Below are 24453 nucleotides of genomic sequence, written 5' to 3' on the forward strand. Positions count from 1 at the left end.
CACCTTGGGCATCCTTTGTGTTCTTACACTGATAGCAGTCGCTGGGTCAGCACTGGGCACTGTTTACAAGGCTAGCAGAAAGTGAAGAAGACCATCGTATCTGGATGTTCTGGATCCGTGTCATGTCCACGTCTAGAAGAAGAAAAATCAAAGTGCACACAGTAAAAATGAAGACATGTAAACAGAAAGTGAAAGAGGTAAGCAACAGACCACTGTTGAAGAATGCTCTAGATAAACACTGCCCAAGAGATGATCAAACAACTCCCTCCTTTGAGTTCCACAGTTCACAGTCACCTCAGAACATGAAAGAACCATTGTTAAACACATGGACATTTTGGCTCAACAATTAAAACTAAATTTCCTCCTCAAGTAAGATGAGTCTTCCTATATAAATCGAAAGGGGGTTTAAAAAGGGTGGAGTCTGCTTCCCCAAGTCAACAATGATGGCTGACAAACAAGGGAAGGAAAGATGCCCTGCATTGATCAACCCTGAATACCCTCCCTATTGTTAACAACAGTCACTAATGTTTTTTGAGGGCTGACTGTGTCCCAATTACTGTTATAGCTCAGCAATGCAACCAGATGGATGTTGGTACCCTCTTTTTACAAAAAAGGAAAATGGGGCTCAGCTCCTAAGTAGAAGAGTCACATTTAGACTCGGTCTGTGAAACTGCAGAGACAGGATCTTGATTATTATCATCAGCCAGCAGCCTGTTATTATTCCACAAGCCAATGTGCTCATAGATTCTACTACATACTTTAATTTCTGTACTTTTAAATAGGCACTGCCTCTGACCAAAGGTGTTTAAACTGGAACCAGGACTCCAGGAAAGCAATAGGTAACACAGAGAATCTTTGAGTTCCCTGAAACAGAAAGTAAAATGCAGGAGTATGTTGGTAGGTGCATTTTTCTATGTCTGTGAAGAGGAAGATTTATTGTGACAGCAATTCTTAAAGGAGTTTAGAGCCCAAGAAACATGTTAAGGACCAATGCATTAGATCATGCATTCAAGAACAAAGGACGCTTATTCTCTATCACCCTGTCATGAGAATGTCTCTCTGGAAATTAGTAAGGCTAGATAAATATGAAGTATGAGTGGAACAAAACTAATCTATTACCATGATCTTTCTATCCCTGGATTTAAAAGTACAGGTGAGGATGAGCAAACAAAAGGGTGGGGTAGAGGGGTTACGGTAAAAATAAATAAAGAGCTTTTCCAAGAGATGTTCTTCCAGGAAAGTCAATTCTGCTGGCTGTTTCTCAAGTATTGCTGTATTCTTACAAAACAAGAGTCCAGCCTAATAATTTTTTTAAAAGATTTATTTTATTTATTTGAAAGACAGAGTTACAGAGAGAAGTAGAGAGAGAGAGAGGTCTTCCATCCACTGGTTCACTCCCCAGAAGGCCACAATGGCCGGAACTGCACCAATCTGAAGCCAGGAGCTTCTTCCTGGTCTCCCTCGCAGGTGCAGGGGCCCAAGGACTTGGGCCATCTTCTACTGCCTTCCTAGGCCACAGCAGAGAGCTGGATCAGAAGAGCAGCAGCCGGGATTAGAACCAGCACCCATGTGAGATGCTGGCGCTTCAGGCCAGGGCTTTAACCCGCTGAGCCACAGCACTGGCCCCTAGCCTAATAATTAAGACACTCATCTCCCATATCAGAGTACCCATGTTGGATTCCCAACTCTAGCCCATGACTAACTCCAGGTTCCTGATAATACAGACCCAGGGAGAAAGATATAATGGCCCAAGCAATTGGGTTCCTGCTACCCTTGTGGGAGACCTGCATTGCTTTCCCAGCTCCTGGCTTCAGCCACAATTCAACCCCAGTCCTGGCCAGCCTGGCCCAGTCTCAGCCATTGTAGGCATTTGGAAAATGAATCAGCAGGTGGGATCTCTCTCTTTCAAATAAATAAACTTTAAAACATTGTTAATATTCTAACCAATAAAAGAAAGCAATTTCACTTGTTCATTTCAATGCCTATCATTCCCATTGATAGGAAGAACTACAAGGATACTTTCAAAAAGTTCACGGAAAATGGAGTTAAAGTATATTTTGGTGCAAAAAATAATTTTTTAAAATCTATGCACAGGTTTTTCATAATATGTCTTTTCCATGAACTTTTTGCAGACCCATCATACAAAGACAAGAGTGTTCTCTGGTGTTACACCCACATCTTGAATCCTGTCTATCAGCACAGAGCTCAAAGGGCCCAGCTCACAAGAGCTGGGAGACAGAGATGCTGGTCTATCAAATGCATCTATGCAGGGTTTCTACTGATGACATGAGTAGGGCAGTGGAGGACTGTGGCTAATGATGGCACCAGTCCTTTTAAAAAAGGATTTTATTTACTTAAAAGAGAGAAATTTATTGAAAGAGACAGAGAAAAAATAGATCTTCCATCCACTGATTCACTCCTCAAATGGCTGCAATAGCCAGATCCGAAGCCAGGAGCCAAGAGTTTCTTCCAGGTTTCCCACACTGGTGCAGGGGCCCAAGCACTTGGGCCATCTTCCACTGCTTTCTCCAGTCACAGGAGAGAGATGAATTGGAGTAGGAGCAGCCAAGACATGAGCCGGCACCCGTATGGGATGCCAACAGCGCAGGCGGAATTTAGCCTACTATGCCACAATGCTGTCCACCCCATCCTCCACCAGAAATCCTCTTTAAAAATCTACTCTTAGGACAGGCCTTTGGTGCAGTTAGGATACCTCTTGGGATGCCCACAAGGGCATAGGAGAACATACTTCAAGTCCTAGCTCTTCCACTCCCATTTCTGCTAATTCACACTCTGGCGTGAAGCAAATGATAGTTTATATAGGTCATTCTGAATCCCACTTGGGCGATACAGACTGAGTTCTGAGCTCCTGGCTTTGACTTGGCCCAGCCCTGGTTGTTGTGGGCACTTCAGGAGTGAACCCCCAGATAAAATCAATTGCTCTCTCCCTCTCCCTCTCCCTCTCCCTCTCCCTCTCCCTCTCCCTCTCCCTCTCCCTCTCCCTCTTCCTCTTTCTTTCCTCTCCTCCCCCTCTCCCTTCTCTCTCTCTGCCAAATAAAATGAAAATAAATATATTAAAAGCCTAGTCTCTTCTCAGTAGAAATCAATTACCCAATTGCTCAACTAGTTTCCTGAGATGTCCGAGTAGAGGCAAATTGTCGACATCTTTTTTCTCTCTGGACTTTTTGCGGTGTAGATGTAACACTTTTCTACATTTTCTACATTTTTCTTGCTGTTACTTTTTAACTTGCAGTTTCCCTTTGGTGAAAAGCCTTTTTGTATCCACATACAGTAGCAGCCACACATAAAGACCCACACACACTGGGAAGTGTGTGACTAGGGAGGATGCTCCCTTGGCAGTTTAAACAGCTTATCTAATCCAGCCTCCTCACAATACCTTGCCTCTCACTTGCTTTAGCACATTTGCCTCTGTAGAAGAATTATTTTCCTTTAAAGGAATCAGGAGTTTTCTCTGGAGGCATTTTAGTCAATTGCGTATTTTTTTCTCCTTATAATAAAAGGAAAAGTAAAAACTAGACATAACCATTTTAGTTCTTATTTGGGATGAGGGATTTTTTTTTCCCATTGAAAAAATAAGATAAAATGATTTGGCCTTTCCAATCTTACACGAACCCTGAGGTCCTGAGTTCAACCTTTCTCCAAAAAGAAAAATGTCAGAACTGAAATGTACGCAATTTCACCTAATTTCCTGTGCCTCACTCTTCAAGAAGATGGATTAAGATGGCTCACCACAGGAAATGGGCACAACTGACTTGAGAAAATAAGCAATATAAGTCTGTGGTTTAAGTAACTACACCATTCTAGGCAGGCTATAGGCCTCTCTGTGCAATTCACGTTTTATAGCTTACCAACGCCAATTGTGTAATTATACAGAGCACTCTTTCTATTGGCAAGATCCATCGATCCTTAAGTGTACACTTTCCAGCATCCAATAAACTAGGACGATGAGGGAGCAAGGCTTTCTGCTGCTGGAACAGTGAAGGGCTAATTAGTTGCATTTGCAGATTAATGACTTTCAACTAGAAAGGGCGAATGCAAAGGGATAAGCCACAACCACAGTGACAGAATGCAAATAAAAGTATTTATAAGGGCAGGAGGAGGGGGGTTGGCCAGGAAGGGCCATCGATCGCTTTTACCCTCTGCACTGGGACACATTCCAGTGAGGGCGGGCCTCCTGGCAGCCTGACAGCCTTCCCCCAAGCTAAGACACAAACAGAATCTGTGGATAGACACAAGCAAGGCCAGCAGGAGAAACAGAGAAAGAAATTCTCAACAGAAAGAGCAACAGGGATCAAGAAACCTCTCTTCTCACCTCAGCCAGTCCTTGTCTTTTGGCAGAGCAGCCTTAAATTTCAGTTCAAACTTGTGTCCTGCCTTTCACCCTCATCTCTAGAAAGATTGACTTGATAGCTTGCTAGGAAACTTCCCAACCAGTACACAAAATCCTATGTTTAAATTCTCTGTTTATGTTCATTTCCCGAAAGAGCACTATGCATCTGAGCTTGTCTAAATATTATTTTTAACCTTAGCTCCCAAATAAGTGCAAGAGTACAATGTCATTTCTTTGAGTTAACTAATGTGAGTGAAAAGATCTTTCCACCATTCATAAAATGAGAAGGAAGCAGGAGGGTGAGGCACACAACCAGCTAGAGATCACTAGTTACAGACTTTGGGATTTCACTAACAAAAATATCTCAAGGGGCAGGCATTTGGCACAGCAGTTAAGATTCCATTTGGGACATCCCACATTCTATATGGGAATGCCTGGGATCCAGTCCTGACTCTGTTCCCAAGTCTAGCTTCCTGCTAATACTCACCTTGAAAGACACAGCCGCAGATGATGGCTCTAGTACTTGGATCCCTGCCACCCATATGGGAGACCTAAACTGAGTTCTCAGCGCCCAGCCCAGCCCCCACTGTTGTAGTTGTGGGCATCTGGGAAATGAACCAGCAGATGGGAGATTGCTTTCTCTCCTTCTCTTTCCCTCTACTTTTTTTCTTTTTCTTTTTCTTTTTTTTTTTTTTTTTTTTTTTTTGGACAGGCAGAGTAGACAGTGAGAGAGAGAGAGACAGAGAGAAAGGTCATCCTTTTCCGTTGGTTCACCTCTCAATGGCCACTGTGGCCAGCGCACTGCGGCCTGCGCACTGTGCTGATCTGAAGCCAGGAGCCAGGTGCTTCTCCTGGTCTCCTATGCGGATGCAGGGCCCAAGGACTTGGCCCATCCTCCACTGCCTTTCCAGGCCACAGCAGAGAGCTGGACAGGAAGAGGAGCAACCGGGACAGAATCTGGCACCCTGACCGGGACTAGAACCCAGTGTGCCAGCGCCGCAGGCAGAGGATTAGCCTATTGAGCCACGGCGCCAGCCCCCTCTACTTTCAAATAGATAAATAAACATTTAAATATATATTTAAGATATATATATTCAATGTTTATTTAAAATATATATATTGGAGATATATATATCTTAAATGAAATTGGGAAATTGATACAGGATTTATAATTTTTATAACCACAAGTTCACTGGAGGGAAAAAATTCTTTACCATAATAATTATTGTATAAAAGAAAGGTTTTAAAGCCATGAAAAATAAAACACAATATCATCAAGTAAGGTAAATCTTTAAATCTTTTTAGCTTTATGAAAAACACACTTTCCTCTCATTGTGCTTGTCGTTTCTCCATGTGTGTGTATTTGACAGTTGTCACTTACTGAAGTTAGCTCCCTACCCTTTCACAGGGACTGGGAGATGGGAGCTATCTCCATGACTGCATTTCAAAGGAATGGCTCCTAGGCCCTTCAGAAGGATATTCCAGGGTTGTAGAAAATTTGTATCTCAAAGAGGCAGAGAACAGGTTTATAATTCAACTTTCCTAAGTAACTGATCTGAGAGGGCAAGGGCTTATGGTCAGGAGAAGGCTGTGTAGCTCAGCAGGCTGAGGGGAGTGGTCAGCGCACACAGAGCAGGGTACGGAGGACACCATGTAAGACACGCATGGCCCTTGCCCTCCTGAAACTTAGTCTCTTACTTCACGTTTTCCTCATGTCTCACACCAAAAATAATCATTGCAGAGATTTGGGGACTATCCTTCTCTACAGGAATTAGCCCTTATGATAATTCATCTGCATGATCTAAATGCCAGAATGTCTAAGCAAACATTCCCTTGCTTCTGTTGGCCAAGGTCTACCTCGGGGTCACTCATCTCTCTGGTGACATGTCTATTTTTCAATGACTGCCTCAAACTAACAGGGTTTGATGGGAAGGCTGGAGACAGAATTTCTGGTTTGGATTTAATCAAATGCTCAATCAGTAATAATACTTTCTCTTCTTCGAGTGCAGTTAAAAGTCATGTCTCTGTTTTGAACGGACACATCCTAACTTCAGGGTCTTCCGCATCATACTGACATCCTTCTGCACTTATTACTTATCTTTATGATTTGAAATGTTTGCCCACCAAAATCCCATCAATCATAGGAGAAACATGCTGTGTTAAATGTCAGCTTCCTTTGGTGCTTCTGTTTCTGTCACTTGCAAGCCCAGTGGTTCCCAGACTCTTGTTGGCCCTGCAGCCCTCCTCTCCCGCAACAGCACTCTCAGCTGCATTGTAAATACCCGCCCCCCCACTCCTTTCACTACATTGAATCGCATGGTGAATTTAAAAGATGAATCCAGATAAAGAAGGCTCGTTAACTTTAATGGGCCACTTTTTATATTTGGTGAAAGGCCTTAAACCCTTGTAAATTAGGCTGGGATTTATAAACCTTGATATACGTGATGACAAATACTGATTTCCTAGTAAAATCCTCCTACACTCTGTCTCTCCATCCATGATGAATTGGTGGTGTTTCTCTCTGTTATTATTTACACGAATGACTTTGGCATTGTCTTGATATGTGGGCAATATACTTAAACCTATGACAGATCCCACGGATAAGGGTGGAGTCATATTGGACTTCTAATAAAAAGAAGTCCTTATTGGACTTATAAAAAATCTGACTCTGGTACATGTGTGTACACATGCAATGAGAACTGAAAACATACTTTAGACCCTATTGAAAAAAATAAAAGCAGACTAAACTGAGAGGGACTCAGAATTTCCCACAAAACTACTCAAATTACTGAGACGGTGTGGTTCTATTTCACAAATTATACCTCTGTGCTAAGATTCCTCTCCAACAAAACTACAGAGATCAATCAGCTCCAGCCATAACATCCTTAATCCTGCTGTTAGACTTTTATAATTTTCTGCCGCCAGTGAGTTATAGCTTGATACGTGTTTAAATATTATACATTGTGAAGTTTAAATAAAGAAAGTATTTACACAGGAATTTTTTTAAAGTATATTACCAATTATATAGTTCCCTGACCACTTAATCATGCAACCAAGTGGAAAACGCTTCAGGAAGTCTGTCCTCCACTGATTCGCCATAATGAAGGGCACCTCGGGAAATACACATTTAATCTCTGCAGCCACATTTCAAGCATCTAATCTCACTCTGCAGTGCACTCTGCCACTGCTTGTCATCCAAACAAAATGCAGGTAAATGATGGAGCAGTTCAGCTTATCCCCTTTAAATATTTACCGGCTAGTCGCCTCTTAGTAATACACGCTGTAGTGTTAGACTCAATTTCATCCTCGAGTGGTCGGCAGACAATTTGGACAGGCTTACTGAGAAGTGGAGGATCTTTCCTTGTCTCGCCTTTGAGGAGAAGCCATTCCCCCTTATCTTAAGTGAAGTAGTTTAAGAACTTTCACCAACAGTCCAGTGTATCAACAAATCAGCCAGGCCTGCTGCGCTGACGACTCACTCAGGGGGAAGAGCCCGTACCGCAGGGTCCCCTCTGCACCGCCATGCCTGATGGATGTGGGTCCAGCCCACAAGGGATCCCTCTTTTCCCAAGTGACGAAAGGCAGCTTGATCAGTGTATCATTTTCTTTCACAAAGGGGAAGCGGAGGGGCTGACAAGAGGCGGCATGCCTCTCAGAACCACTTCCGTGCTCAGGTGGGTCAGAGTCAAACTCACTCACTGTAGGGGACTGCAGAAACAATGCCTTCTTTGCTTGTTGTCTGGGTTTTCACTGAAAGTCCAAAGGAGTTTAAATTCCACTCAAAGTGTGACTCTTACTCTTAAAAGATAACATACATCTATATATACGAACACAAAAATATTAAACGTGTAAAACTAGGGGCCAGCTCTGTGAGCGTAGTAGGTTAAACATCTGCCTGCAGCACCCAAATCCCATATGGGCGCCGGTTCAAGTTCCGGCTATTCCAGCTCCAATCCAGCCTGGGAAAGCAGTAGAAGACGGCCCAAGTGTTTGGGCCCATGTACCCATGTGGGAGACCTGGAAAAAACTCCTGGCTTCTGGATTCAGCCTGCCCCGCCCTGGCTATTGCAGCCATTTGGAGATAATTTAGCAGATGGAAGACCTCTCTCTCAGTCTCCCCTCTCTATGTAACTATGCCTCTCAAGTAAATAAATTTTTTTAAAAGTATAAAATTAAGTTTAGGCCAGCGCTGTAGCTCACTTGGCTAATCCTCCGCCTGCGGTGCCGGCACCCCGGGTTCTAGTCCCAGTTGGGGTGCCGATTCTGTCCCGGTTGCTCCTCTTCCAGTCCAGCTCTCTGCTGTAGTCCAGGAAAGCAATGGAGGATGGCCCAAGTGCTTGGGCCCTGCACCCATGTGGGAGACCAGGAAGAAGCACCTGGCTCCTGGCTTCAGATCAGTGCAGTGCGCCGGCCATAGCAGCCATTTGGGGGTTGAACCAACGGAAGGAAGACCTCTCTCTAATTCTGCCTGTCAAAAAAAAAAGTATAAAATTAAGTTTAAAAAACTCCACTTGTAATTTTAAACTATACATATTTGTATATACTCATACTAGTATATGTTCACCCATGCATTCAGCCCTCCATATCCACGAGTTCTATATCCATGGGTTCTGTGTCTGCAGATTCAACTAATTTCAGATAGAAAATATTTGAAAAAATTGCATCTGTACTGAATGTGTGCTTACTTTTCTTTTGTCCTTATTCTCTAAGTAATATAGTACAATAACTACTTACATAGCTCTTACATTTTATAAAGTATTATACAGAATCTAAAGATGGTTTAAATAATATGGGAGGATGTGTACAGGTTATATGCAAACACTATGCCATTTTATATAAGGGACATTTGAGCCTTCTCAGATTTTGGTATCTACAGGGGGTCCTGGTACCAATTCCTAGTGGAAACCAAGAAACAATTGTATTTATATGCCTGTGTGTACTTGGGATTATGTGCTTGTATGTATGTGTGTGCAGTGTGTGAGTATACAACCATGGACACCATCATGACTATTTGGTTAGCAAGGGACCACATTACAACAGTGCTCTCATAAGATTATATTACAGGGTCCAGAGTTGCAGGGCAGCAGGTTAAGCTACCACCTGTGAGCTGGCATCCCACATGAACATGGCTTCAAGCCTCAGCTGCTCCCCTTCCCATCCAGCTCTCTGCTAATGCACCTGGAGGAGCAGTGAAAGATGCCTCAAGTTATTGGTTCCCTGCAATCGACATGAGAGACTTGAATAGAGTTCCAGGCTCCCGGCTTCAGCCTGTCCCAGCCCTGGCCATTGCAATCATTTGGGGAATGAAGCAGTGGATGAAAGCTCTCTCTTTTTCTCTCTCTCCCTTCCTTCCTCCCCCCTCTCTAACTGCGCTTTTCAAATACAATAAATAGGGGCCAATGCTGTGGTGCAGTGGGTTAACACCCGGGCCTGAAGTGCCAGCATCCCATATGGGCACTGGTTCTAGTCCCGGTTGCTCTTCTTCCAATCCAGCTCTCTGCTGTGGCCCAGGAAAGCAGTAAGAAATGGCCCAAGTGCTTGGGCCCCTGCACCCACATGGGAGACCAGGAAGAAGCTCCTGGCTCCTGGCTTCAGATCGGTGCAGCTCTGGCCGTTGCAGCCATCTTGGGAGTGAACCAGCAGATGGAAGGCCTCTCTGTCTCTACCTCTCTCTGTAACTCTTTCAAATAAAATAAATCTTTAAAAAAAATTAACATAAAAAAATTAAAATGGAGCTGCAAATTTCAATCTCCTGGTGGTGTACAGCCACTTTTACCTCACAGTGCAAGGCATTACTCACACGTTTGTGGTGATGCTGCTGTAAACAAATCTACCAGGCTGTAAGCTGTGTGAAAGTATAGCACATACAATTATATATAGTGATTGACACCTGATGCAGACAAGAAGCGTCTGGGTTACTCATTTATGCATTTACTATGGTATATGACATTATTATGGAGTGTCCTCCTCTTCATCTAAAAAAGTTGATGTTAAACGACACGCAATGTGACGCCAGCAGAAGTCTCATATTCCACACGCTTACTGTGCCTCTTTATTGCATCAAAACGTTGTGTCACATATGCGGCCTACACCATCTTAGTTTGTGTACGTGCAGCAGATGATGTTCACACAATAACAAAATTGCCTAACCGTGAATTTTTGAGGACATACCCCCATGCAACACGTGGCTACATATCCTTATTTACTCAAGATAGAAGAAAGGTCTAGGTGGACCCACTCTCAAATACTACCAGTAGCTACCTCGAGGAATGAGATTCAGGCAACAGGAAGTCAGAAATTTTGCTGCAGACTTTTGTACTGTTGAGTGTTTACAACAGGTATATGTTGCCATCGTAACTTTTTAAATGTTAATAAAGAAGTTTCTTCCTGTTTGCTTAAGTTTTCATCGCATTGCCGTTCAATGTCGGACTGCAGATGGGCAGGCAGGGCTCCCTTCCTAACAGAAGCAGCTGCAGGACAGACGGCGGTCGAACAGGAGCCTCCACCCGGGTTCCTGAGAGCTCACTCCAGATCTTTCCCTGAGCGCTGCGGTATCATTACAAACATGGTGCTTCATGCTTTACGGCTACTGGAGGAAATGCTTTTCTATCTTATCATCCCTGCTTTCGAAGCATCTTTTCTCAAATACAACCCATTGTTCTCCTCACTATTTGCCCATCTGTGGTTTTGTGAAAATATTTGAGCAGTGTTCGGTTTGGTTTTCTCAAAGACATTAATGAATAGGAAAAGTATACGAAATCCTCCAGACACAATTTTGCCTGGGGGCTTCAACACACAAACCCTCTCGTTGGTAGAAACACACGGTCCTTGCTTTGCTGAAAGCAAAGGAAGGTTGGGCGTCCATAATCACTCTCTTGTGCAGATTGGCACACTATCAGAGCTAACGCAACAGAGTACATAAAAGACCAGGTTATAACATCTCTGCTGCTGTATATTGAAATAATAAACTTTGGCAAACACAGAGGACAGCAAATTCAATTTGACAGTCCTCTCAAAGCAGACTAAGAACAACAGAGGGAAGCTAACAAAATAGGATTGGAATCCATTTTATTTGATTATTACATCATTGGATGAGGCAATTTGTAATGCAATTCCCCCAAATCGTTAATTCAGTGTTCACAAAATAATGGTAAAATCAAATGATCATTATGTTCTACATTCCAAATCACTGATTTTCAAGCTAGAAGGGAATTTTCGAACTTCCTTTGGCTTCAAGGACTCTTGCTTTAAGTAAGCACTCATGTGAAAGTTTAGTATGTAAGACAGATAAACACAAGCTTACTCACTTCCATGGGAGAGGCATGGCTTTAGTTGTGCGCTCCCATCTTACTTCTGCCCATCTCTCACCTCTCTGGCCCCTCATGAAGACCCCATGAGGAGTCCATGGATCTCTACTATGTAGCATCATTTGGAAAATGACTGATCTTGGCCATCACCACACGAGTGAGGAACATCTGGCCCAGGAGCCATATAAGACCCATTAAATCATCTGGCCTGGCCCTACCAAGTCAATCACAGGTGGGACTCAAGATTCAATAAATCTATAGCAGGCTAATTTTTAAGTTGATAATGTTGTATGCCTGCAAATCATGTTATAAATATCCAAATGGAGCCGGCGCCGCGGCTCACTAGGCTAATCCTCCGCCTGCGGCGCCGGCACACCGGGTTCTAGTCCCGGTCGGGGCGCCGGATTCTGTCCCGGTTGCCCCTCTTCCAGGCCAGCTCTCTGCTGTGGCCAGGGAGTGCAGTGGAGGATGGCCCAAGTGCTTGAGCCCTGCACCCCATGGGAGACCAGGATAAGTACCTGGCTCCTGCCATCGGATCAGCGCGGTGCGCCAGCCGCGGCGGCCATTGGAGGGTGAACCAACGGCAAAGGAAGACCTTTCTCTCTGTCTCTCTCTCTCTCTCACTGTCCACTCTGCCTGTCAAAAAAAAAAAAATATATATATATATATAAAATATCCAATTGGCCCTTGGCAGATAAAAGGTTCCACATCCTTGAAAGATTCAAACTTTAACTCTGTTAAGGTTGCCAGCTGAAGAACTAGATAAGGAAGAAGCAAGGGAAACCACATTCAGAAAAGAATTCTTGTTGGGAAAATCAATAAATTCATCTTTCAAAGAGAGTAGTGATAACAGAAAACTTTTATTGAGCACTTACTACTTGCCAGAGGTAGTGCTGAGTGCTTTATACTAAGTGCTAAGTACAAGCATTAACACATTCAGCTTTATACAATCCCTATGAGGTGGATTCTAGTTCTGTCACTGTGAAACAGTTGAAAATGTTTAGGCTGGGAAATGTTCGATGACTAGCACACGGTCACACGGCTAAGAAGAGGCAGGACACAGTTCTAAGCCAGGCAGCCTGCTTTCAGCAGCCATGTGCCCACTATGGGGCTCACCTATCTGTGCTCGCCATAACTCTGGCCACTAACACTTGTATTTTGCTTTTTTTTAAAAAAAGATTTATGTATTTTTAACTGAAAAGCAGAGTTACAGAGAGGCAGAGGCAGAGAGAGAAAGAGGTTTTCTGTCCACTTGTTCACTCCCCTGATGTCCACAGCACCCGGAGCTTTGCCTAGCTGAAGCCAGGAGATTCTTCCAGGTCTCCCATGTGGGTGCAGGGGCCCAAGGACTTGGGCCGTCTTCTACTGCTTTTGCAGGTCATAGCAGAGAGCTGGATAGGAAGTGAAGCAGCCAGGACTCACACCAGCACCCATATGGGATGCCAGTACTACAGGCAGCAGCTTTACTGGCTACACCATAGCATCAGCCCCAGCTTGTTTCATCTTTAATCTAGTTGCTTTAGCAATAAAATTGGAGGAAGACAACATTTCACTGGTCCTACCACTCTCTGTGGACATGGCTAAACACATCTCCTGGAACTAAGTCCTATTCATTACCTTGTATAGAAACTGCCATGTCAACAATCCCTTTTCTTTTTTTTTTTAACTTTTATTTAATGAATATAAATTTCCAAAGTACAGCTTATGGATTACAATGGCTTCCCTCCCTCATAACTTCCCTCCCACCTGCAACCCTCCCCTTTCCCGCTCCCTCTCCCCTTCCATACACATCAAGATTCATTTTCAATTCTCTTTATATACAGAAGATCAGTTTAGTATATATTAAGTAAAGATTTCAACAGTTTGCACCCACATAAAAACACAAAGTGAAAAATACTGTTTGAGTACTTGTTATAGCATTAAATCACAATGTACAGCACACTAAGGACAGAGATCCTACATGAGGAGTAAGTGCACAGTGACTCCTGTTGTTGACTTAACAAATTGACACTCTTGTTTATGGCATCAGTAATCTCCTTAGGCTCCAGTCATGAGTTGCCAAGGCTATGGAAGCCTTTTGAGTTTGCCGACTCTTATCATATTTAGACAATGTCATAGTCAAAGTGGAAGTTCTCTCCTCCCTCCCTTCAGAGAAAGGTACCTCCTTCTTTGATGACCTGTTCTTTCCACTGGGATCTCACTCGCGGAGATCTGTCATTTAGGGTTTTGTGTTTTTTTTTGTTTGTTTGTTTTTTTGGTTTTTTTTGCCAGAGTGTCTTGGCTTTCCACGCCTGAAATACTCTCATGGGCTTTTCAGCCGGATCCAAATGCCTTAAGGGTTGAACAATCCCTTTTCTAATCAAGCCAGACAGAAATCAGACTATCTTCTTCTTCAAGTGTAAGCCCCCTGGGGCAGGCATTAAGTTAGAGGTTAAGATACACTCATCCATGTTAGAGTACTACTATGCCCAGCTCCAGCTCCTGATCAGCTCCCATCTAACACAGATCCAGGGAGGCAGTGATGATGGCTCAAGTAGTTGGTCCCTATCACCCATGTAGGAGACCTAGACTGAGTTCCTGGACCCTGGCTTCAGGCCCAGGATCCAGCCCTGGCCATTGCAGGCATTTGGGGAATGAGCCAGCAGATAGAAATTCCTTCCTTCCTTCCTTCCTTCCTTCCTTCCTTCCTTCCTTCCTTCCTTCCTTCCTTCCTTCCTTCCTCTCTCCCTGTTTTTCTCTCCCTTCTCTTTATTTCTCTAACAAATACATAAATAAAAATAAGCTCCTCAAATCCATTGCTGCAACCAAATGAGGCAGGCTTGCAGACACCCTGAAAGACAAGAAGAAAAACCAAAGCAGGCTCGATGACCAGGATACACACCCTCTAGGAGCAGGGGCCAAAATAAGGACAGATCATGCTGTGACAAAACTAGACATGGATGCATTGAGATGCGGAGAGATGACCAAGGACCAAGTTGCAAATAATCCTAGCGAAGGTCAGAGTGGATGAAATTGAATGAGTTGGCAATGAAGGACTGGCATCAAGAGAAAATAGAAAGCTATTGTGGAATGACTGGGAGGAGTGCGACTTGCAGACTCTGAGATAATCCTTCCATGGTCTATTCATCAGCCAACACCCGACATGGGTTCTGTGTCCGGTACTGACCGTTTCACTTTTTAAATAACTGAGAGCAAATAGGCAAAGGTCCACAAGCACAACAATGTTGACTGGAAAGAGAACAAAAAGTTACTGGAAGCAAGATTAAAATATTTAATGTTGTTTACCATGCATGAGATGATACAGAAAAGGAGAAAGGAAAACCTCAGTTACAGACAACATCCCTGCAACAGATGTTTTGACCATTAGTCCTTTGTTTACACCAAAGAAGTCTTTCGTTGTTGGTTCACTGCCCCAACATTTGTCATATACCTACTATGTGCTGGAGATGCAAACACAGGGAAAACTCCTGATCTGTGTCCTGAAAGGAATTGGGAGCCTGGTGAAGACCAGGCTTGTGAATGAATGACTAACATTGCAGTGTAACAGGGACACACAGAGAAGACAGTGGGTGTAATAGGACAACTGAGCAGAATCTTGGAAGAAGAAGGAGAGGTTTTTTCAGAAAGGCCAGACGGAGTAGGATATTTGGACTAGTGGTAAGACACTCCCACCCTAAATGAGGGGTTCAATATCCTCTCTGCTCCTTTTTTTAAAGATTTACTTACTTATTTATTTGAAAGTCAGAGTTACACAGAGAGAGGAGAGGTAGAGAGAGGTCTTCCATTCACTGGTTCACTCACCAATTGGCCGCAATAGCTGGAGCTGCGCTGATCCAAGGCCAGGAGCTTCTTCTGGGCCTCCCACGTGGGTGCAGGGGCCCAAGGACCTGGGCCATCTTCTACTGCTTTCCCAGGCCATAGCAGAGAGCTGGATCGGAAGTGGAGCAGCCGGGACCTGAACCAGCGCCTATATGGGATGCTGGCACTGCAGGCAGCCGCTTTACCCGCTGCTCCAGAGTCAGCCCCATCCTCTCAGCTTCTAATTCCAGTTCCCTGCTGTGGCAGCAGTGGTGACTCAAGTGAGTGGGTTCCTGCCACACATGGGGGAGCCCTGGATTTTGAATTCCCAGATCCTAGCATCTGCTAGTTCAGCCCCTTTTAGGGAGGGCACTTAGGGAGTAACCAGAAAATGGAAGTCCTCTCTTCTCTTTTCTCTCTCTCTCTCCCTCCTTCCCTCCCTCTCTTTCTTTCTCTCTCTTCTCTGAAATAGGAAAAACGCAAACAGAGGAAGGATATTCCAAGCAGAAGACATTGTTTGTGCATGCAAAGGCAGGAAGGCAGGAAACAGTTTAACCTGTATATTGACTCACAGTTCAACAAAGCTGGAGACTAGAGTATAAGAGAATGAAAGAAGGACGTTAGAGACATAAGCTGGAGGTAAATAATGGAGAATTTTTATGTTAGCTAATAAATTGGGCTTAAGTCCAGCTTGTATTGCCATAAAATCAAAATATTTCTACTTCACTAAAAATGAGCCCCTGGCGATAGCCTCCACTCCAGACATGCTTCCCTCCACCAAGACTCTCAGACAGCCTCACGATCCAGCAGTCAAAGGGGAATGTCTGTGACTTGTGCTTTCCAATCCCTTTCCAGTTCTAAACTATTTCAATGCCATGTTCGTTGCTAAGAATATTTGAGGTGGGTGTGTGGCACAGCAATTAAGTCACTGTTTTGGTTGCCCGCATCCCTTATCAGAGTATCTGGTTCAAATCCCTGGTCCTCTGCTTCCAACCCCAACTTCATGCTAATGCATACCCTGGAGGCAGCAGGTGATGGCTAAAACTTGGGCCTCTGCCTTCCACATGGCTGACCCAGAGGAGTTCTGGGCTCCTGGCATCAGCCTGGCCCAGATCTGGCTTTTGGGGCATTCGGAGAATGAACCAGAGGATGGAAGATGTCTCTGTCTCTCTCCGTTTTAAGTAAAATGAAAATAAACAATTTTTTAAATCTTTACTATCACCCCTGCTAACATTTGGGGACTTTATCCAGGGGTGAAACAGAACCACTAAAATATCTCCAGCAAAGATGTTACAAGGATAGAATGATTTTTTTTTTTAACAGAGCCCCTCCCCATGGAGATACTGAAAACGTACACAATCTCCTGTCCTACAGTTTGGACAGTTACAATGCTGCTTGGCCTATGGGTGGTTGGAGGAGATGACACCAAGCATGTTCTTAATTTATGAGGTAATTCCATGGTCAATTACCGTGGAGAGACTGGCTGGTTAAAGCTTCCTCTCACATCTGAAGGAGCTCAAGGTGAGAGAGCCGGCTGGGAGCAGGCCTCTCTGAGTCACAGTCTCTGTCTCATAAGATAAAGAGGCATAGGCGTGGTTTTGTGTTGAAATTCGTTTTACACCGGCATGGCAGGTAACCCCTCGCAGCAGTAACCCGTGCAGTGGCTTCTCCTCCCAGAGCTGTCCACACTGTTGCCCTCTCCTCTCCTCACCAGAGATGGCTGTGAGTCTAGAGCATGGTGCCAGCTTCACATTTCCAGTGAAAGCAAGAGAGAGGAGCCACCAAGGGGAAAGAAACCAAGTCAGCTGGCAAAGCCAGGAAGTGCAGGGACCAGAACCCACACTGCAGCTCTGCATCACACCCCTCAAGCTATATCCTTCAGATGCACTCTATTTCACCCAGATTCAATCGTTTCCAAATCATATTGTAAAAAATAAAGCCTCAGCTTTTTCTTTTAAAATATTTGCATTTCTTGGTAAATCATAACCCTAGTCCTAAATTTCCCCCTGCTCATTTTTTCTCATCTTTCACTTACCTGCTGATCTACCACTGTGCAAGCAGTTTTCTCCTCATTTACTGAGGATGCCACTCTCTTTTTTCTCTTTTCCATCTTCTTTTTTTCTCCTAATGCTCATCTAATTAACAGTCAAGCTGCTTTTCATACAAAATCTCCAAGCTTTAAAATTTTTCCTTCTGATTAGAAGTTTATAAAAAGGAGCTGCTGAGTTTCAAAAATACCTTTTTCAAGAGTTTTATGTGCTCAGCTATCGGATCACCCCCTCCCAGCTAAGCCTCTAAAACTCCCAGAGTTAGTGAGATCTGTGTCCCATGAGACGACTGCTGGATATTTGAGGGGTGTGCTGCTCAAGATCTCAAGTCACACACTGGAGCCATCTTTAGAAAAAGCCCAGTTTCTTTAATCACATTTTACTGTATTGTCCTTAAGAGAGAGGTCATGCTATCAAAGGATTATTAAGCCATTAAATAATCATTTAATGAACACCTACTGGGTGCCAGGCAATGAACTAAGAGCTAGAATATAATGAGAAGTAGAAGATAGAGTCCTCTCAATGTGTGTATACACTCAACAACAGCAATTCTTAATTTTGGTTGCCCGTTGGAATCCCAGGGAATGCTTACAAGTCCCAAGGCACATCCATCCATCCCAGACCAATTAAATCAAAATCTCCAAGGGTAACAGCTATATATATTCTCTAAAGGTCCTCAAGTAGTTCCAAAGTACAGCCAAGTTTGAGACTATATATACATTGAATAATTATAGAAATAGATATAAAATTGTAACATTAATAAAGACAAATAAATTGTTACACATTGAGGAAACTTCAGTGCCATTCGTTTATATGTGAAGCCAAGATTCGCTGAGCATCAGCTGCTCATCAGACATGACAAGAGTAGCATGACCGCAGGCCACAACCCAAGGAAACATTGGCAGTCCCTACCATCCTTCACTTTAATGGGTTGAAACCGAGCCCGGAGTACTTGGGAGTTTCTGGTGATGCACACCTTACTCACGCAGGCCAAGGTAAGAGTCTCACTCTCTAAAGGTTGACAGGATATTTGAACAATGCCACTTGATTGAAATTCAATGCTTAGGGACCAACTATAGTAGGGGGACGTGGTATGATAATTTGCTCTGACATGAGATATCCAAGGCAGGAGACAGAGGAAACCTGATCCACAAGGTCTGTTTGCAGATTTAAAGAGGAAAATAAATTCTGTAAGGCTCTAGGCAAGATTGTCTGGGATTTGCTAAGGGATATGTGCAGAATCCTTATATAATGAGCTTCTTTAAATAAACAAACAGCATTCTGACTTTATAAAAGCTTCTGGGTACTGGAGAGGTTATTAAAAAATGAGAGGTGGTGATTTAGCCTCACCATTGCTGTTGAGGATGGCCTTCCAGGTTTGAACCCCTTCTTGCACTCACTTATTTAAAGCCTGCCTCTCAAGAGGATGGAATTATTTTTCTTGTTTCATTTTGTTACTTTTTTAAAGTCCTCTGGCTCCATTCACTTGATTTAGACTTATCAGATGGTACCATACTGAAGAAAACTCTTATTTGTTCCTTATATTCTATTTTTCAACCTGCAATCTGTCTTTAAGTTATAAAGTTATAAAGACACATAGGTCTTCACATAGGTCACTACAGCTACCATCCAATTGTCGCAAAGCAGCCAATGTTCAATATTCAAGATCAACGATGCATATCTCTGAAGAGAAACCATTTGTTTAAATCCTTTACTACCCAATTTTTAAATTACATAATGATAATCTCGTATTTTTAAAACATGCACTCCAAAACATTTTAAGAAGCAAATGGGTTGGGAATTTCCTATGCTTCCTAAAATCCCCAGAAGAGAGGAGCTAAGACTGGATTTTATTCCAAAGGGGGGAAAGCCTTCATTTTTAATAAGTGCAGAAGCTTTGCATTTAATTTGAACAGAGCCAAAAATCCACCCTGTGAAGTCACCAGCGTTTCTCCTGATGATGCGTCATTTGTCTATCCGATGAAGGATTAGACTCCGACTTGCTGAGGTCTGACACGATGGAACCTGGAAGCAGTGTATGATCACACTGCTGGCCGGGACTTACCATACACGCAAATTCCTTCCAGGCTTCTAACTTGGTAAATAAATGTGGACTCTGGGGAAAAAGGAAAACAAAATGAGTCTGTGAGAAAAGTTAGTTCCCAAAGCTCATGCTCTAAGGTTTTATACTGCAGGTAGAGTCTTTGGTGCAGAGATGTCTAGGAAGAAGACAAGCCCCTAAGGGAATACTAGGCAGTTTCCTCAAGCCACTGAAGCCCGTTCTGCCCTACTGAAGACCCTGCAGAATTCTCCTGCCACCACAAGCTCAACTCTCGGTTCTGCCATCTTAAAAAAAAACAGCCCAGCTGATGCCATTCATTATACCATGTAGTCAGTCAAAATGTGAGCTGAAATTACAGCGTTGTTGCAGATCCCCATGGATACCAAAGTCCACAGCTCCTCATGACCCTTAAGTAATAGGCAGAATACTTGCATATAATGTATGCACATCCTCTTTATACTTTAGGTCATCTCTAAGTCACTTGTAATTCTTGATAAAATATAAATGTTGGGTAATTATTCACTATACCACAATGTATGTTGAATAACAAGAAAAAGAAATGTTCTGTACAGATGTAATTTTTCCACATATGTTATGTCTTCAGGAACCTAAATGTAGATCCCATGGATACAGAGGGCTAACTATATATATATATATATATATTATATATATACATATATATATTTATATATGTATATATATATATTATATATATACATATATATATTTATATATGTATATATATAATTTATATGTACTGTCATTTTTATCACAAATATTATACCAACTTTCCAACTCTTACATTGTAAAAGAACTCTATTCTCAGGATTTTTGATTGTATAAAAGGCATTTGCTCCTCAGGTATCTTTTGTAAAGCAGTATCTGACTAATGTATATAAATTTTTTTCTTTTATAAAATTTTTTCATTTTTTTTTTAATTTGAGGAAGAGAGAGAGAGAGGGAGGGAGAGAGAGAGCACTCATTTGCTGGTTCACTCCCGAAATGCCCAAGATGACTGGTGCTGGTCTGGGACCAGAGGCAGGAGCCAGGAATTCAATCCAGACCTCAACTATTGGTGGCAGGAGTCAAACTACTGGAGCTATCACCTGCTGCCTCCCAGAGTACACATTAGCAAGAACCAGGAGTGGAGCCAGGACTCAAATCCAGGCACTTCAATATGGAAAGTAGTCATCCCAACCGATAGCTTAACTGCTAGGACAAATACCCACTCCTATAGGTACAGAGTTTTAAGAAAAAAAGGACCTGGTTAGAATTTCAGAGGGTCATATCTCTCCAAAGTAGAAGAAATAAAGTATAATAAAGCAAACCAGTTTAATAGGACAAACTAGAGACGTTTAACTGACAACACAACAATCAAACTCCAAAAATATCATACAATAGATTTTCTGTTTTCCTGTCAAGGTTTTGCTGGCATGTGCTTGGCATGACTTGATCAAACTTAAATCTAACATTTTGCTTTCTTTTTTAGGCAGCACAACTTTGTTAAAATACAAGATCAAAACTGCTAACATACGCTTTTTTTTGCAAGAACAAGGAGTTCAGTAGTCAGCCTAAACACCCAAGTCATTAAAGTGAGATTTGGTGAGTTTAGGGCATAGCACCTGAGGAAAAAAAAAAAAAGTGCCACAAAACATTCCCATTTCTCAATTGTCTTCATCTTTGACTTACAGAAAACAAAACATGTTCTGCAAACTCTTAAACAAACTACCACATGGACGATTCTAACTCAATGACCCTGTCATAAATTCAGACTAAAACAAATACAAGGTAAAATAATGTTCATTAAGAACAGAGTTTTAAAAATCAAATTCAGTTTTAAAAGACAGAGTTAATTTTTGTGGAAGTTTGCAGACAAACGTGCCAGGCTTATTTGCCTAAAGATATACTTGAAACTTCTTGAACCTAAAAGAATCAGAAGAATGACAGTCAGCATTTCTCGGGCAGGAGAGGGACACATCACAGAGGTGATAACCCGCCCCTCTCTCAGGATCACAGAGAATGCTCTCTTCCTCCAAGTAACTTCCACTTTCCCAAACCCTAGGAGGGTCTTATACAGCAAAACAATCAGCTTGAGAGTGATTTTTCACAAAGACAGCTACTTGAAAAAGATGCTATGGCACTGACCCTCAGGAAGAGAAGTCAGTGGGTATAGATGGAGAAGCATAAAACTTCCCTTTTCAGAGTAGAGTCAAGGCCTGGATATCTGAATGTCTTCAGATAGTAATCAACATTTATTACATACTTGGAGAACTCTGGTCTTTTGAGAAACATTAACTAGAAAAAATATGGGAAAATAAATGTGCTTAGAATTCTGCACATGGAAGCAAGTGTGGACAAAGAGTCCAAAAAATAATCATCTCTACGTGCTGGTATTTTGCCAAGGTTTCAGTTATCTCCAGGTTTCTGTTTTTTTCAAAGACTTATTTATTTGAAAGGCAGAGTGACAGAGAGAGATGGAGAGACAGAGAGAGATCTCCTATCCACTAGTTCACTTACCCCTAAAATGGCCACAACAGCCAGGTTTGGGCCAGGCAGAAGACAGGATCCAAGAACTCCATTCCGATCTCCCATGTTGGGGCAAGGACCCAAGCATTTTGGATACATTCTGCTACCTTCCACGGCACTTTATCAGGGAGGTGGATCTGAAGAGGAGTAGCAGGGACTTGAAACAGTGCTCCACAGCTTAACCCACTGTGCCATACACCAATCCATATCCAAGCTTTCTACCCACCCTTTTCCAGCCTGCTCAGTGATCTCGGAGATTAACCCACACGGAATGCATCAAAGGGTGCCTTGCTCCCTGGCTTTCAACTGGTTTCCACTAGTAGAGTAAGATCCAGGAAGCTGGGGCCTGGAGGACAGTGCGTCTGCAAAAGTAGAAGAGGACATAAAATATAATAATAATGGTAGTAGGAACCAAATCAGAAAAGAACAAACAGAAAAATGGAGAGGCCAAATCAAAAAGACAACTTAAACATGATGCCAAAAACCCGAGCAAGGCAAAGAACAAAGGATAAAAAATCTAAAAGGGTAACCCTTGGCCTTCCAGGCAGGTGAGGCCAGGGAAAGAGGAAGAAACAGAACTGCTTCATCTGGGTTGCACCAGAGGCAAGACTCTCCATGTGGGCTTGTGGGCCTGAATATCACTCTGAGATTATGATCTCAAAAGCATATGGCTGAGGTGTCTCCATTTTATGCACGTCTGAGAGCTGCTTCATATATAACCTAGGAAGCCATGGTGTAGGCCACAGCTGAAGAAAAGTGTTTATCTCCAGGGGCAAAAGAGAATAAGAATAAATGGTCCATGAATTTACTGCAATGCCATATGTCAAATATCTCATATTAATAAACAACACTTAGAGAAGAGATTAAGGAATCAGTAAGTCACATGGCCAGAAATATCTTAATGTATCATAATTGGAGACATAAATCTATATCAAATTCCCAGATCTCTCCCATTCACCCAAAACCCTTATTATTCAAAAGTGCTCCTCAAATTCTGCCACATGAAGGAAAATATCTTAGTGTAAAGAACTATTACATATTTCCATCATATTCCTCCAAAGTTGAATGATAAGCAGTTGTGTTCCTACCGGATGTGCATATAAAGTCTAGCAAATAAGAACATAAAATAATGACAGGAAGAAAACAAACCAAAAGCTAAAATTATCAGTGGAGCTGATTAGCATATGTATAAGAGACACTTGTACAGATGTGGGATGCTTTCTTTAGAATGTAAGTTCTCAGAGCTGTGATTCTTAATCATTTTTGGAGTTGTGACATCTTATCATGTATTTGCTTTTTATGATCATCACCAACCTCCTCCCAAGAGCATATTTTTAAATGAGAAAGAATAATTTTATTCTCAAGCATTTGGTTTTATTTTTATTCTAAGAATTACCCTGGAGGATCATACCATTTGAAACACCAACCACGATTCAAAATCCAAAATTCCAAAATTTAAATTGTCCCTTTGCCTTTTGCCTTTCCTGGAAGGGTTATGTAATAATCCACTGCCCCAGGAAAGCTAATGAGCAGAGGGGAAAAAGCTGGACTGACTTGTTTCTAAAAGCATCTTTCAAAGTTTGATGGATTTTTAAAGGAAGCAGTCATTTAATGAAAGGTAGAACATCAGTGGGGGCTGTATAGAAAGAAAAAGAGAAATCTTCTACCCTGGTTCACACCCCATATAGTCACAACAGCCAGGGCTAGGCCAGGCTGAAGACAGGATCCAGGAACTGCATCCTGATCTCCTACATGGGTGGAAGGAGTCCAAGTGCCTGGGCCATCATCTACTGCCTCCAAGGCCCGTTAGCAGAAAGGCGAATTGCAAGTGGAGCAAATGGGACTCAAACCAGCACTCCAATGTGGGATAGCAGCATTGCAAGGAGTGGCTGAACCCACGGCACCACTATGCCAGCCTGGTCTTTCAAAGTTTGCATAGAACATTTTTGAAAGAAACCCAAAAGAGGAAGAGATAGATTGGCATGATTTTTCCAAATATACTTGTGTATCATTCCATTTAGGTAAATATTATGGGTGCTGAGAACCAGTTTGCACAGAACCTCTTAGCTAACTCCACTGGGTAAGCCATTTTCACCAGCTTCATTATTTGTATAAATGAGAAAGAAAAGTAGCCATTTCTAGAGCCCTTGATTTTGTCATTTGTTTTAAGCCAAGGTTTAAATCCTCCCGTAAGATTTTATTAGATGCTCCCTGTATGGGTCAAAATGTAGGAAATAGTACATTTCCTCTTCTAGGAGAAAGCACATAATCTTTTAAATTGTTTTCTTCGAATCAGAGTTGGAAGGGATCTTTTCTATTGCATAGGAATAGGGCACACATAAAGGTAACTTGAGAGTACAT

The 24453-nt window shown here is 42.6% G+C and overlaps 1 long non-coding RNA gene across 1 annotated transcript; it reads right to left on the bottom strand.

Moving 5' to 3' along the window:
* LOC103346061 (uncharacterized) lies at positions 1 to 22209 on the bottom strand. The gene is made up of 3 exons (XR_016224077.1): positions 22084 to 22209; positions 19570 to 19620; positions 1 to 132 (listed from the first exon to the last, which is right to left on the bottom strand). It is a non-coding gene; the product is annotated as an uncharacterized LOC103346061 (long non-coding RNA).
* Positions 22210 to 24453: the final 2244 nt, after the last annotated feature.

The sequence above is a fragment of the Oryctolagus cuniculus genome, chromosome 1 (genome assembly GCF_051225735.1).
Source record: "Oryctolagus cuniculus isolate XC-2025 breed Fujian yellow rabbit chromosome 1, ASM5122573v1, whole genome shotgun sequence".
In the NCBI taxonomy this organism is placed as follows: Eukaryota; Metazoa; Chordata; class Mammalia; order Lagomorpha; family Leporidae; genus Oryctolagus; species Oryctolagus cuniculus.